General features: G+C 41.8%; 1 long non-coding RNA gene across 1 annotated transcript; it reads left to right on the top strand.

The window, feature by feature from the left end:
• Positions 1 to 2,588: 2,588 nt before the first annotated feature.
• On the top strand, positions 2,589 to 14,473 carry LOC116565616. The gene is made up of 3 exons (XR_004275540.1): positions 2,589 to 2,806; positions 13,581 to 13,648; positions 14,008 to 14,473. It is a non-coding gene; the product is annotated as an uncharacterized LOC116565616 (long non-coding RNA).
• Positions 14,474 to 15,242: the final 769 nt, after the last annotated feature.

The following is a 15,242-nucleotide window of genomic DNA, read 5'->3' as shown; positions in this document are numbered from 1 at the left end:
TGCTGAGAATGATGGTTTCCAGGTTCATCCATGTCCCTACAAAGGACGCAAACTCATCGTTTTTGATGGCAGCATAATATTCCATGGTGTATATGTGCCACATTTTCCCTGTCCAGTCTATCATTGATGGGCATTTGGGTTGGTTCCAGGTCTTTGCTATTGTAAACAGTGCTGCAATGAACACTCGTGCGCATGTGTCCTTATAGTAGAACGATTTATAATCCTTTGGATATATACCCAGTAATGGGATTGCTGGGTCAAATGGAATTTCTATTTCTAGGTCCTTGAGGAATCACCACACTGTCTTCCACAATGGTTGAACCAATTTACACTCCCACCAACAGTGTAAAAGTGTTCCTATTTCTCCACACCCTCTCTAGCATCTGTTGTCTCTAGATTTTTTAATGATCGCCATTCTAACTGGCGTGAGATGGTATCTCAGTGTAGTTTTGATTTGCATTTCTCTGATGACCAGTGATGATGAGCATTTTTTCATATGTTTGTTGGCCTCATGTATGTCTTCTTTTGTAAAGTATCTGTTCATATCCTTTGCCCACTTTTGAATGGGCTTGTTTTTTTTTTTTTTTTCTTGTAAATCTGTTTTAGTTCTTTGTAAATTCTGGATATCAGCCCTTTGTCAGAAGGGTAAACTGCAAAAATTTTTTCCCATTCTGTTGGTTGCCGATTCACTCTAATGACTGTTTTATTCCTTTTTAAAAGAATTGACTTGAAAGTGAAAATTGTTTTAGTCTGCTTTTTATTCACAAGGACTGTGTCCATGCTTTGCAATGGGATGGCTTAAACAGACAGGTAAATTATATTACACAATAACTTTTTTGACAGATAGATAATTCTGCAAAAATTGTCCTCTTTCTAACAGGTATGTGAAATTTTATGTAGATAATTGCTGTTTATATTTAAATAAAGCAAACCAGCCTTGCAAAAACACAACATTTTTGTCTAAATACAGGTCAAGAAATATTGCTACCAGCAGCCCCACTCCTTAAAAGTTTCTTAGTTCTTTCTAGCATTACTTATTTATTCCTACTGCTTACCATTTTACTATATTGAAGATCCATTAAAAGCTAGCATTTTAAGCTAATTTATTTATTTTCATGAGTACATAATTGATGTATGTATTTATGGGTACGTGAGATGTTTTGATACCAGCATGCAATGTGTAACGATCAAATCAGGTAATTGGGGCATCCATCACCTCAACTATTTATCATTTATGTTAGGAACGTTTGTGTTAGGAACATTTCAATTCCGCTCTTTATTTTAAAATATACAATAAATTATTGTTAACTATAGTCACCCTATTGTGCTACTGAATTCATTTGTGCTCTTATTCATTTTATCTAAGTATATTTCTGTATTTATTAAGAAGTTCCACTTTATTCACCCCTCCCTGCTACCCTTCCCAGCCTCTGATAACCATCCTTCTACTCTCTACCTCCATAAGTTGCTTTTTTTATTTTTAGCTCCCACATGCAATATTTGTTTTTCTGTGCCTGGCTTATTTCACTTAACATAATTTCCTCTAGTTCCATCCATGTTGTTGCAAATGACAGAATCTTACTGTAAGGCTGTTTGCCTCGCCGGGAGTTTGGACACGCCCATCTCCCTCCCCGCTTGAAAATTACATTATCAGAATATGCCCATCATCTAGCTCCGCCTTGGAAATCCCCTCTGCACTTGGCACCTAGCCAGCCCTTGGAAATCCCCAACCCCTCCCTTGGAAATCCCCTCTGCACTCAGCACTTAGCCTGCTCACCGGAAATCCCACCTACCTACCAATAGCAGCTCGCCCCCATCCACATCCTGTTTCTCCAAATCCAATCGAATGCCTTCACTCCCTATAAAACCCCACTCCTGAGAGGAGTCAGTCACGACTTCCCTGGCCACTCTCCCGGGGACCACAGAACCTCACCTGGGAGCTGAATAAATTGGCATCTAATTTTCTTGTGCTGGCCTCAGTTTCCTCGTTTTTAACTCGGCAATAAACCTACAGAGTATAAAACTTACACTTACTTTATTATGGCTGAGTAATATTCCATAGTGTATAAGGATCACATTTTCTTTATCCATTAATCCATTGACGTACACTTTGGTTGATTTTATAACTTGGCTCTTGTGAGTAGTGCTAAGAGTACAGAAATCTCTTTGAGATACTGATTTTCTTTCTTTTGGATATATACACAGCAGTGGGAATTTTGGGTCATATGGTAGTATTATTTTTGTTTTTTAAAATGTTATACTGTTCTCCATAGAAGCTGTACCAATTTACATTTACCTGAGGTCAGGAGTTTGAGACCAGCCTGGCCAAACATGGTGAAACCCGTCTCTACTCAGGAGGCTGAGGCAGGAGCATCGGTTGAACCCAAGAGATGGAAGTTGCAGTGAGCTGAGATCGTGCCACCACACCCAGATAATTTTTGTATTTTTAATAGAGATGAGGTTTCATCATGTTGGCCAGGCTGGTCTCGAACTCCTGACCTCAAGTGATCCACCTGCCTTGGCTCCCGCAAAGTGTTGGGATCACAGGCATGAGCCACCGTGCTCAGCCAATGTGCATCATATTTTAACAAAAAGAATAAGAGCAGGAATCCAATCTGCTAGTATAATGCAGTAATGAAGATCATGTGCATTGATGCCGGGCAGCCTTGGTGTCAATTCTTGCTCTGCTGCTTACTACATATGGGATCTTGAACCAGTCACTTAGCTTCCTGTTCCTCATTTCCAATCTCATAGGGCTATGGTGAAGATTATAGAAGAGAGTGCTTTGAACTATGCCTGGCACGAGGTAGGTGGTTGATAGATGGAAGCCATCATTATCATTCTCTGGGCCTCATTTTTATCACCTGTAAAATGGAACTAAGACCTCCAAGAAGCCCTATTCAATCACATCATGAAATAGCTCCTTTCTTGACTAGTAAGAAGTTGGTAAAAGCATTGGACTGGAAATCCAGATTAAGATTTAAGTCCTGGCTCAACTATTTCCTAGTTGTTTGCCTTTGACAAGTCATTTCATCTCTTTGAGTCTGTCACTTCAATTGTGAAATGATTCATTTGGGTTGAGAGTTCCTCTTCTGACTCTGGATCTCTACAATTTTAGAAAATATGTCCTTTGTTCCTGAACATATGAACAATTTTTATAATTTATCCTTCATGTATGTAGCATGCTTATCATACACACACACACACAAACACACACACACACACACGAGAATCACCTGAACCCAGGAGGAGGAGGTTGCAGTGAGCCAAGATCACACCACTGCCCTCTAGCCTGGGCAACAGAGTGAGACTCAGCCTCAAAAAAAAAAAAAAATTTTTTTGCTCTAAAATAGAGCTCTGAACCAACACTGATATAGAGAAGACAAAGGTAAGGACAAAATAAAGGTGAAAGATTTTTATAATATACATTATATGTATGTATGTATATATGTAGCATACATGTGTATGTATATATGTAACATACAGATTATATGTGTATTGCTCTAACTTTAAGCCTCTCGAGGACAATACCTGATAATATTCATATTTGTGTCTGTGATCTTTTGTCACTGCCTGGCATATAGTGAGTGTTATAAATGTATTTTTTGGGAACAAAATAAAGAACTATATTGAAGGTGTACAGAGAACAAAATAATTACTTGTGACTGGAGCTTGTTATAAGTTGTACGTTGTACAACTCTACGAGGTGCAACTTACATTGTAATTATGAATGGCTTTAGAGTTGTGTGGTACACACCTGCACAGGTATGTGTGGCAGCCCTAAGGAAAAGAGCAATCAGAAAACACATCCAGAAAAACATTAAAATTGAACTGGGCTTTGAGATAATCAAAAAAAATCTACACGTGAAGAAAGAATGCAGAGGCATTTCAGACTGAGGAAAGAGTCTATATAGAAGCCCAGAGTCAGGGAAAGGCAGCTAGTAGACCAGGTAGCTGAGAGTTATGTTGTGATAAGGAGGTAATGGATGATAGGTAGAGAAGTTACTTTACCACTCAATAATGGAGGACATTGCCTGCCACACTAAGTGCGAGATGTTCTTGGTAACCATTCAGGAACTATTGCTACTTTTGAAGGAGGGAAATAATGTAAGAAAGCTCATTCTGGCCATTGTGTGGAAGATGCACTAAAGAATAAAAGGCAGAGAGACCGCTGCCATAATGTAGCTGAGACATGATAAGGTCATAATTAAGATGACAAAAAGGATAGAAAGAAAAAGACAAATAGAACTTTGTGACTTAATTGGTTGCTCCAGGTGAAAGAGGGGAATGAAAAATTATTCCAAGGGTAACTTGGTAGACAATGGGACAATTAATTGCAAAAGGGGACAGGGCTTTTTTTAAAAAGGGAGCTGATGTGTTCAGTTTAGCAACAGATGTATTGCATTTGAGGTACCAGCAGGACGTCTATAAAAATACCTGGTGTAGAACTCATAAAAGGAAAGATTAAGATTTCGGAAGTGTCAGCTCATGGAGGGTGGCTTAATCCATATAGGCCAGGTGGGCAGCAGTATAGGATGTTACTGGCTCTTAACAGGGTAGGGCCAGGTAGAAAATACAGGCTCTTCAGTGGTACGCAGTCTGGAAGAGTGTGTGCACGTGCATCTCAAAATCTATATATATATATATATATATATTTTGAGATGGAGTCTTGCTCTGTCACCCAGGCTGGAGTGCAGTGGTGCAATCTAGGCTCACTGCAACCTCCACCTCCCAGGTTCAAGTGATTCTTTTGCCTCAGCCTCCAGAGTAGCTGGGATTACAGGCACAGGACACCACACCTAGCTAATTTTGTATTTTTAATAGAGACAATGTTTCACCATGTTGGCCAGGCTGGTCTCGAACTCCTGACCTCAGGTGATCCACCTTCCTCAGCCTCCCAAAGTGGTGGGATTACAGACCTGAGCCACTGTACCTGGCCAGGTTCTTCAGGGTTGCTCTAGTTTACCTATTATTGAGTAATAAACTACCCCAGAGCTTAATGACATAGCACAGCCATTTATCTTGTTGATGATTTTGTGGGTCAGGCATTTGAAAAGGGTGTAGCTAGGTAGTTTTGTTCCACATGATAGTGGCTGGGCCTGAAGGATCCACTTCCCAGATGGATTTTCCACTGACACATGGGATCTCATCCTTAGCAGCTGCTTCATATGGCCTGGCTTTCTCATACCATGGTTGTCTCAAGATAATCACACTCCTTACAAGAGGTAGGAGGTGAAAGCTACCAGACCAATGAAGGGCTATGTCTAGAACTAGCACAGTCATTTCTATCACATTCTATTGGCCAAAGATGTCACAGGGCTCAACCATATTCAAGAGGTTGAGAAATTGACTTTATCTCTCTTTTTTTTTTTTCCAGATTAAGCATCTGTTTTATTCAAACCTAGGTAACTCAGAAGCTTTAGGCAGCCTGTTTTGCAGGACATTTAGTGCTGGAGTGTCTTCCTGCCTCATACTCCCAAGAACCTGCTCCTGCAGATGGAACTCAGAACCCTTCCTTGTTGTCAAAACAGGGCTGTCTTCAGGCTTGAAGTCCAGGTTAGGGCTACCAAACTCACTGAGAATTGTCAGAGCCCTGTAGCTAACAATGGGGTATTTGGCTTTGTACACACTGGTGAAGACATCATCCACAAAATCCAACTTCTTGGCTATGAGACCTGTGTTGTGTCACAGGTGAGGTCTACATGATCCAAGGACATCTTGGCTATCCCTCTAGTGGAGTCTTTCCTGGTCAAGGCATTGTAGGTGGCTCTTTGTCCATAAAACTCCTTTCTAGAGGTGACATCAAGCCCCACTCCCTTCACTGCCAAAGACGTGGGCCGATCCTCCTCCTGCCATAGTGGATCAGCCCCCCAGGCTAGCACCGGGACCAGGACTAGTGCTGCCAGCTGCTGCAGCCACTGCCCTGGCACATGGCCCACCACAGTGAGCATGTGGTGCAGAGCAAGGGCAGCCTGGCCGGACTGGATTTTATCTCTCTCTTGATATGGGAGTGGCACAGTCACATTGCAGAAGGGCATGTGGGATAGAAGATATTTTGGAGTCATATTTGAAAACTACTCTCTGCTACAGAAGTGTTCTTCAAAATCACCTGAAGAGATTTTGCCAATAATAGCTATTATGCTTCCAAGTTTTAAATAAATTGCATAGAGGCTTCTGATATATATGTCTGACCAAGACCCACTAGAAAAAGTGGCTCAGGACTGAAATATGCAAGGAGGAGAGCAGCTCTGAATACTGAGCTCCTGCTGGTAGACCAGAGACGAAAGAAATGAACTAGAAGCAGTACACAAGCCAAAAGAGAAGGGAGTTTCAAGGAGGCTGAGGTCAGAAGCACTAACTGTGATGGAGATCGTGAGAATGAGGAGAACTAAGCAGAGGCTGATGAATTTGGCTTTAAAAGCTTTCCAGCAATCTTTGAAATCTGTTTCAATGGAATTGAAATCTGAATTCAGAAGCTTGTAAACTGAGTTTGCAACCAGAATAACTTGTTTTCTGCTAGAAGTGCGGCTAGCCTCATGAAATATTATCTGTAAAGATTGAAATAGCAGTTCTACGACAATATACCCAGTCTGCAAACAGAATGTTGTAAAGGCAGCTAAGGTGTAAACTTCAAGCAAATGGATATATCTTCCTCTTGCTACTTCCTTTTATCTTTGCAAATACATTACTTGGTATTAACTCTGATGTTTTTCTTTATTTGGGATATCAACTCAGAATCAAGTGGTGTATCAGTTAGTTCCTGTTGTATAACAAATCACCCAAAACTCAATGCCTTAAAATCAGGGGTTGGAAAACTATAGCCTGTGGTCCAGATGCCAGTTTTTTTTTAATACATTTTCTTTGGACACCACCTGTCTGCTCATTTACGTATCACCTATGGCTATTTTTTGGCACTACAGCGGCAGGGGAGAGTTACAACAGAGCCTATGCTGCATGCACGTATATTATGTACTATAGGGTCCTTTAAAAGTAAAGGTTTGCTCAGTTCTGCTAAAAACCATGAGTATTTGTGACTGCTCAAGAGTCAGCTGGCCTTTTCTAGTCTCAGCTGTGCTCACTCAAGCCTCACTCATGATCATCTGTAAGCTCTGGCAATGTGGGGTAAGCTCTCTCATCTGTGGTGGTTGACTGGTTGTTGGCTAGTTTAGGATGGCTTTGACTGGAACCACTGGGATCTTCTCCATGAATTTTTATCTTCTAAGTATAGCCTAGTGCTATGTCATGAATGTGTCCTCCAAAAGTCCATATGTTGAAACTTAATCACCAATGTGTTAGTATTAAGAGGTGGAATCTTTAGGAGGTGATTAAGTCATAAAGGCAAAGCCCTCATGAATGGGATTAATTATCTTATAAAAGAAGTGCAAGGGAGCTATTTGCCCCTTTTCTGCCTCCATCTGTTTCACCATGTGAGGACACAGAATTCATCCCATTTAGAGGAAGCAGTGTTCAAGGCACCATCCTGGAAGCAGAGACTGGCCCATCACCAGACACCAAACCAGCTTACACCTTGGACTTGGACTTCCCAACCTCCAGAACTGTGAAGAATAAATTTCTATTATTTATAAATTACCCAGTCTCAGGTATTTTCCATAGCAGAAGAAACAAACTAAGAACCTAGACTTGTCCATATAGTGGTAGTAAGTTTACAGTAGGGCAAGCAGAAGTTCACAGGTCTCTTGAGGCCTATGCTCAGAAGTGGTGTACCATCATTTCCACCACATTTCATTGGCCAAAGCAAATCACGAGACCAGCCCAGATTCAAGAAGTGGGGAAATAGTCTACCTTGAGATGAAGGAACTGCAAAGTCATATTGCGAAGGATGTGGATATGGGGAGGCCCAAAGGAATATGGCCATCTTTGCAATAAATCTGGAGTAGTTCTTTCTAAAGTACAGAAAGTACATCAGATTGGGACTTGAGAGAACTGGGGTCAGATTCTGACATGGCTGCAAATTCACTCTGTGACCTTATACACACCACTTATCATCTCTGAGCCTCAGACTTCTTAGCTCTAAATTAATATTTTAAAATGCCATATTTGTTCTTGTTTGCATTCAACAAATGTTTATTTCCTTGAAATATCTTTTAACAACTCTTGAAAATACTCTCTATTTTCTAATGTGGTATTATTGGGGCCAACATAAAAGAAACCATCTGCTTTTTTTTTACTCTTTTGACAGGGATTCTAAATATTTGTAGTTTACATGAAAAAATTACAACAGTCAGGCTGGGTTTCTTTCAAATGTGAAGAAAGAGCAAAGGTTTTGCAAATGAGAATGATAGAAGCCACCTTCATGGGAAAATATTCTAAAGATGGTGTTTGCTCAGAATGGCTCAAAAAAATCCCCAAGCCCTTCCCTTTATCAGGCAGTACTGGTAGAGGGGAAATATAAGAGAGATTCAGGTTAATGAACTCTCTAGAGCATTCTATAATAAGAGTTATAATGACTAAGTTTGTCATATACTCATCAATCCATTTCCAAATTAAACTAGAAAGACAGTGGTATGAACCTGGCCCTGCGTAGACCTGCCATCAGGGTGATCCTCAAGCAGCATCCTCCCCATGTAGCCCCTGAAAAGGCTCTCCAGCATCCACCTTCAGCAATCTTGAAACAGAGTTTGCACAGTTGGGCTGGTGTCATGAGGATCTTCATTCTTTTTAATCAGGTTCCCAGTGCTACACTGGGTTACTTAAAAAGATGAGGAACCAGCCAGGTGCCGTGGCTGATGCTTGTAATCCCAGCACTTTGGGAGGCCAAGGTGGGTGGATCACTTTAGCTCAGGAGTTTGAGACCAACTGGGGAAATATGGTGAAATACTATCTCTACAAAAAATATGAAAATAGGTGGGTGTGGTAGCATGTACCTCTGGTCCCAGCTACTCGGAAGGCTGAAGTAGGAGAGAAGAGGATCACTGGAGCCAAGGAGGCAGAGGTTGAAGTGAGCTGAGATCACGCCACTGTACTCCAGCCTGAGTGACAGAGTGAGATCCTATCTCAAAAAAAAAAAAAAAAAAGACGGGGAACCAATTTAGTTTTAATCATCCGTTGAGTTATTAATCAGTCCTACCATTCCTCCATCCCTTATCTGCTACTTGCTGCTCATTCTTATTAATATTTTCTCTTCCTCCCCTTTCTTCATCTCGTTCTTTTGTTCAAATCCTAATTAGACTTCAGAGCCAGGCTAAATTCTGCTTCTCCCTGGAAGCTTCCCTTAACAACTACAGGGCTCTCTTGACATCTGCCACACAAGCATGGGTTACCCAAAAGGGCAAATGAGTATAAGTATGTGTTCAAGAAGTAACATTTATTCTGCATGGTATGGGGATAAAGCACACAAAAAAAGTATATATTTTTTTTGTTTCTGGCCTTTAGAGTTCTTAATTTTGTTGATCTTTCCTCTGAAGTTGTATTTTACTTGTGTTTTTCACAGATATGAGCATGTAATTGCATATTGTCATGTGTATGTGTATGGTCTAGTGTCTGAGAATATGTATTTTGATTTGTGTGGTTGGAATCTTAACTCTGACACTTGACTAGTTCTGTGATTTTAGCAAAGCTTTTGTGGTAGATAGTCTCCAATCATGGCTGTCATCAACTTCTTCCCTCCCATACATTCACACCACTTCTCCACTGGAAGGTAAAATTTGTTTCTCCTTCCCTCAAATCTTGGTGAGCCTGTAACTGCTTTGATCACTAGATAGTGGCAGAAGAGACATTCTGAGATTTCTGAGCTAAATTCTTAAAAGTACTAGAAGTTTACATGTCTTTCCTCTTGGAATGCCTCCTTTTGGAACACAGCTGCCATGCTATGAAAGGTACATGGAGAAACAAGCATGGGTATGTGCCCTTGTGGACAGTCCCAGCTGTGCTCCCAGCTGACAATCAGCATCGACCGCCAGCCGTACATGGGAGTCATCTTACATGTTCCAAACCAGTTGAGCCTTTAAATAAATGCAGCCCCAGACATCAGCATGTAGGGTAGAAGAACCACCCAGCCGAGCCTAGTCAACTCACAGAATCCTGGACATCATAAAATGGTGGTTGTTTCAAGCCACTAAGTTCTGGGGGTTGTTTATTTACAGCATAGATAACTTCCATCTTAAACAGTATTTAAACTCACTAATATTTGGTTTCTTCCTCTGTAAAATTGGGTCAATAATGGTACCTCTCTCATAGAATTGTTGTAAGGATAAATGAAGTTATTTGTATGGTAAGTGCTTAGGGCTAGTATGTTACTTATTTACATGAGAAAGAAAATGGGTGGAGCAAACATTTATTGGACAGCTAGTAGGTTGGTGCAAAAGTAATTGTAGTTTTTGCCATTACTTTTATTTTTATTTTATTTTATTTTATTTTATATTATTTTATTTCATTTTATTTTATTTGAGACAGAGTCTAACTCCATCACCCAGGCCGGAGTGCAGTGGCATAATCTCGGCTCACCACAACCTCTACCTTCTGGGTTCAAGTGATTCTCCTGCCTCAGCCTCCTGAGTAGCTGTGATTATAGGCACATGCCACTGAGTCTGGCAAATTTTTGTATTTTTAGTAGAGACAGGGTTTTATCATGTTGGCCAGACTGATCTTGAACTCCTGACTGTGGGCCAAGATGGCCAGGTGCAGACCTATGTTATTTCTAGTTAAATGATTACAAGCTTGTATCATGTGATCCACCTGCCTGGGCCTCCCAAAGTGTTGGGATTACAGGCATAAGCCAATGCACCTGGCCTACCATTACTTTTAAAAGGCAAAAACCACAGTTACCTTTGCATCAACCTAATACTTCTAATACTGCTGCTATGTGCCACAGGCCCTATGCTACATTTTCACGTACATGATCTCTCTTGTTTTTCACAAAAACCTTGTTAGGCACATGTTTTTGTCCTCAGCATTGAGCTGAGATTCAGAGAGGTTAAGTGGTTTACCCAAGGTCTTACAGCCAGCAGGTAGTGCAAGTAGGCTTCAAACTCCTGGCTGTCTCACTGCAAAGCTCATTCCTTTTTTCTACTTTTCCACACACTTTGGATAGAGGGGCTTCCTGAAATCTTCCAAAGTGTGATAACTCTTTTCAGCAAGAAATTACATAATCAGTCAGATCCTATGCAACCCAACCAATATTCTGCTTCTGACATGAATACTAAGGAAAACTTAAAAACATTCTCCAAAGCATTTCACTTCCAAGAAGAAAAGAATTTACAAATCTAGTAACAAAGAATCTAGATAAATCTTTCATGAACTAGTTACTTTTAGCTTATGCCACTTCTCTGGGAAGCAATTTCCAGGCATCTAAAGTGGTGTTTCCTTTTATTTTCCCTAAAATATTACCTTAAACCCTCCAGGAAAGGCTGTCCCCCTCATGCCTGTATACATTGCTACTTAGTTTATAAATAAGAAGTAATGTACCTTTTCTCATAGAGCCAGTTTGCTTGGTAAGGTCAGTACAAAGCTGACAAGAAAACCTAAACTAGGTCCCGCATACCAGGCCTCCAACATCCTGGCTGCAAGCTCACCAGAGACCTGTGTCCAATAATGAAAACCTCCTCAAATCTGGGAGCACTCAGCTTATTCCTGCCTTCTCAATCTTTTAAGTGCCTCCCTCCCATGCTCCTTCTTTTCCTTTCCCCAGTCTCTTGCAAAATCTTGTTCCAAAATGTCAGTCAACCATCAGCTAATGGGATCAAAAGTTGCCTCACAATCACAAACCTCCTGGTCCCAGCCAAGGGCCCCCCCACCATCATATCCAGTGTCCCAAGATGAACTCCCATCCTCCATGATGTAAGAAGACATTTCAGAGAAACTCATTCGTTATTTTTTTCGAAAGACCAAGGAAAGAAAATGTTACGACCAAGGAAATTGTTGGTGGATCATTGGCTGGGACACGGACATTCAAACACTGAACAATTAATTTGAAGATAATATAAACAGGTTTCATTATACGAATTTTAGGAATATGATATGAATAGTCTGTTGTTTTGAATTCCAGAATGTCCCTCCCCATACGGCTCACCAACCCCCCTGCCTACTGGCCCCTTACTATGAGCTGGCACTTCTCACTACTCTCTCTCCTGCTGGTTGTTTTCTGCATCCCTGTCTGCTGTTAAGAGTACAAATGAACTCACTCTGTGACTGGCCTCATGTGGTTGCCTTGCCTACATTTATTCTGGTTTTCTATTGTGTTGCTGACACATTTTTAAGAGTTCCATTATGTTGGAGCTTTCTTTTTCTACTCTCTTCAGAAAAAAAAAAAAAAGACTTTTCAAAAGAAACGTCTTTTTAAAAATGTTTTTGTTTAAAGAAATAAGATTCCCTCTGGTTATTTGTCCTCTTTCACAATTACAGCCATGTAATCCATGAGGAATCCATTAATGCGTAAGAGGCTTCGAAGCTGCTGTGTGTGTGTGCGCATGTGTGTATGTGTGTGCACACGCTGTTTTTTCTTACTCTTTCTTTCAGAATATTGCTGCTGCCAACCACTGATTTAGGAATGTTTAGGGGTATATGCCAACTCAATAATCAAATCATTTTGGTACTGGGATCCCAACCACAGTCTCTGCAGACCAGTGGAATTTATTGCTTGCTCCAGTTACATTAAGCAATAGTACCAACAGCATTTTGAATTAAGCAGGGTCTGATAAGATGTGATAGAATGTCAGGATAATTCATCTTGATCATAAAACAGTGCTTGTTTTTGAATCTGAAATGTTAAAAGCACAAACAGCCTGATGATCACGTTCTCCATCCCTTGACCTGGGATGGGAATATGATCCATAACTCTCTTCAGGAAAGCAGCTCAGTAAAAACTGATGGTTTTCTGCTACACACACGTCCCTGTTTTTATTCCACAAATACATATCTAATACCTATTGGGAGCCATGCACCGTGCTGAGCACTGGGACCACAGTGGAGAAGAGAGTAAACACAATTCCTGCCACATGGCACTCACCGAGGGAAGCTATCTTGGCTGCGTCAATTACTTACTAAGACATTTGAGACACATACAAAACAGAGTCATGTTGAAGTTTGTGGACTCTGGAGTCCAACGTAACTGTGTTCTGTTCCAGACTAGACCACTCCAAGCTATTTTATCTTGAGCAACTTACATAGCCTTGCTTAGTTTCAGATTCGTAAATTGCAGTACTTACCTCATAAGGTTATTTCTAGGATTAATTGGAAAAATGCTTGTACAGCTTTTAGCAAAGTGCCTCATTAGCCAGTAATAGTAGTAGCAGTAGTAATAGTAGTAGTAGTAGATGGGCCATATCTGGGGTCCCCATACCCCAGGTCACAGACCAATACTGGTTACCGGTCCATGGCCTGTTAGGAACTGTGCCGCACAGCAGAAGGTGAGTGGCAGGCGAGTGAGAGAAGCTTCATCTGTGTTCATAGCCAGTCTCCATCATTCACATCACTGCCTGAGCTCTGCCTCCTGTCAGACCAGTAGCAGCATGACATTCTCACAGAAGCACGGACCCTATTGCGAACTGGACATAGGAGGGATCTAGGTTGTGCACTCCTTATGAGACTCTAACGCTTGATGATCTGTCGCTGTCTCCCTTTAGCCCCAGATGGGATGGACCATCTAACTGCAGGAAAACAAGCTGAGGGCTCCCACTGATTCCACATTATGGTGCGTTCTATAATTATTTCATTATATATTATAATGTAATAATAACGCAAATAAAGCGCACAATAAATGTAACGTGCTTGAATCATCCTGAAATCACCCTGCCCCCCACACTGGTCCCTGGAAAAATTGTCTTCCATGAAACTGGTCCCTGGGTGCCAAAAAGGTTGGGGACGACTGGGCCATGTGAACCTTCAGTAGAATAGGCTGTTTCCTTATCCTTGGTATTTCAAGTTCATGGGTCCACCTGTCCCCAGAAGGTCACAGATCCATCCTGCCCTGGGATTCTTTTGCATTTGAGGGAGAGAAAAAAAAAAGGCTCGCCTAATGCTCAGAAACCCATCTTCTGCCTCCTCTTGCAGTGCCTCCTCTTGCCCATGGAAGGAATCCAGCTTCTTGGTTCTTCACTGCCCAACCCAGTTTAGTGGCTGGCCATTCCACAGAGAGGATCCTCCACACTACCTGAGCCCTGATGTCTCTGGCTCCAAAGGATGCAGCTCTGCTCATCCCCCCTGAGGCCCGTCATGAGTTGCTGTGGCTGTGGAAGCCTGCTGTCCTGGGATGGAGACTCTTCCCACTGCCCTGTCCCTTCAGTTTCAGCAGAAGCATGATCCTGCTCCATGTGGATCCCTGAAGCAGCAGATCTGGAACTCCGCTGATGCTGGAGCCTTCAGGGACCACGAGAAACCCATCTCAATGATGAATCCTGGGCTTTTTTTCCCCCTTGGGACAGTCCTGGTTTCAAACATTTACCTCGGAAAGAGCACTCAACAGCTGCCACGTGGCTGCCCTGAGGTTTGGGCTGAAACAACATGACCATTATACCTACTCAGACCCCTCCCAAGAATGGTCTCGAGGTTCTCCTTGGCACAATGGAGTATGATTGGGCTATTGCCCAAACTGTGATTTGGGGCATATAGCTCTGCCTTGCCTGGTTCCTCTGTACCTAGTCTCTCTAGTGGCTACCTCTTCTATTCAGCAGGACAGAGAAGCTCTCTCGGTTTTTATTCTAAGAATCCAGGTGCAAAACAAACAAAACACCTCATGGTAGCTAATCTGCCCCCTCCCTTCTCTATGAAGTGGGCAGGAAGAAAATATCCCCCCTGACCCTGCCTAGCCCATGCATTCCTAAGAGATCTTACTATAGCCAGCTTGTGAGAGGAGAGTAAATCTAAATGAAAGAATCATGAGTTTCCTCCTAACAATAATAGCTCTATTCATTCAACACTTACTGAGTGCCCAGTTACTTACTTGGTGCCAGAAGACAGATATATCCCAGCAGACTTCTTGGTAGTTTAGCAAGAAACTGGCTAAGCAGGTCTGTATTAGTTCAAGGGAAAAACAGGCTGATGCCAGGGGCTGAACTCTAGAAGCTCTCTTCTAACAAGGCTGCTTCCTCAACCAAGAAGTTCCTACTATCTGCAGTGTGCTAGATGTCCTCTGCCATCGTTTCTCATAAATACATAGAGCAGTAAGGGGCAGGGTCCTTTCCCAGGAGCCCCTGCCAGGAAGCCAGTATCCAGCTCTGGCTGACCAAGTACACAGCTTTCTGTTGATGATTATAATGAGAGTGCTATGCATTCTGCTGCCACTCCAC

The sequence above is a fragment of the Sapajus apella genome, unplaced genomic scaffold (genome assembly GCF_009761245.1).
Source record: "Sapajus apella isolate SASKATOON/1434 unplaced genomic scaffold, GSC_monkey_1.0 scaffold2, whole genome shotgun sequence".
In the NCBI taxonomy this organism is placed as follows: domain Eukaryota; kingdom Metazoa; phylum Chordata; class Mammalia; order Primates; family Cebidae; genus Sapajus; species Sapajus apella.
Note: the sequence above shows the minus strand (reverse complement) of the source record. Positions and strands in the feature narration are given on the sequence as shown.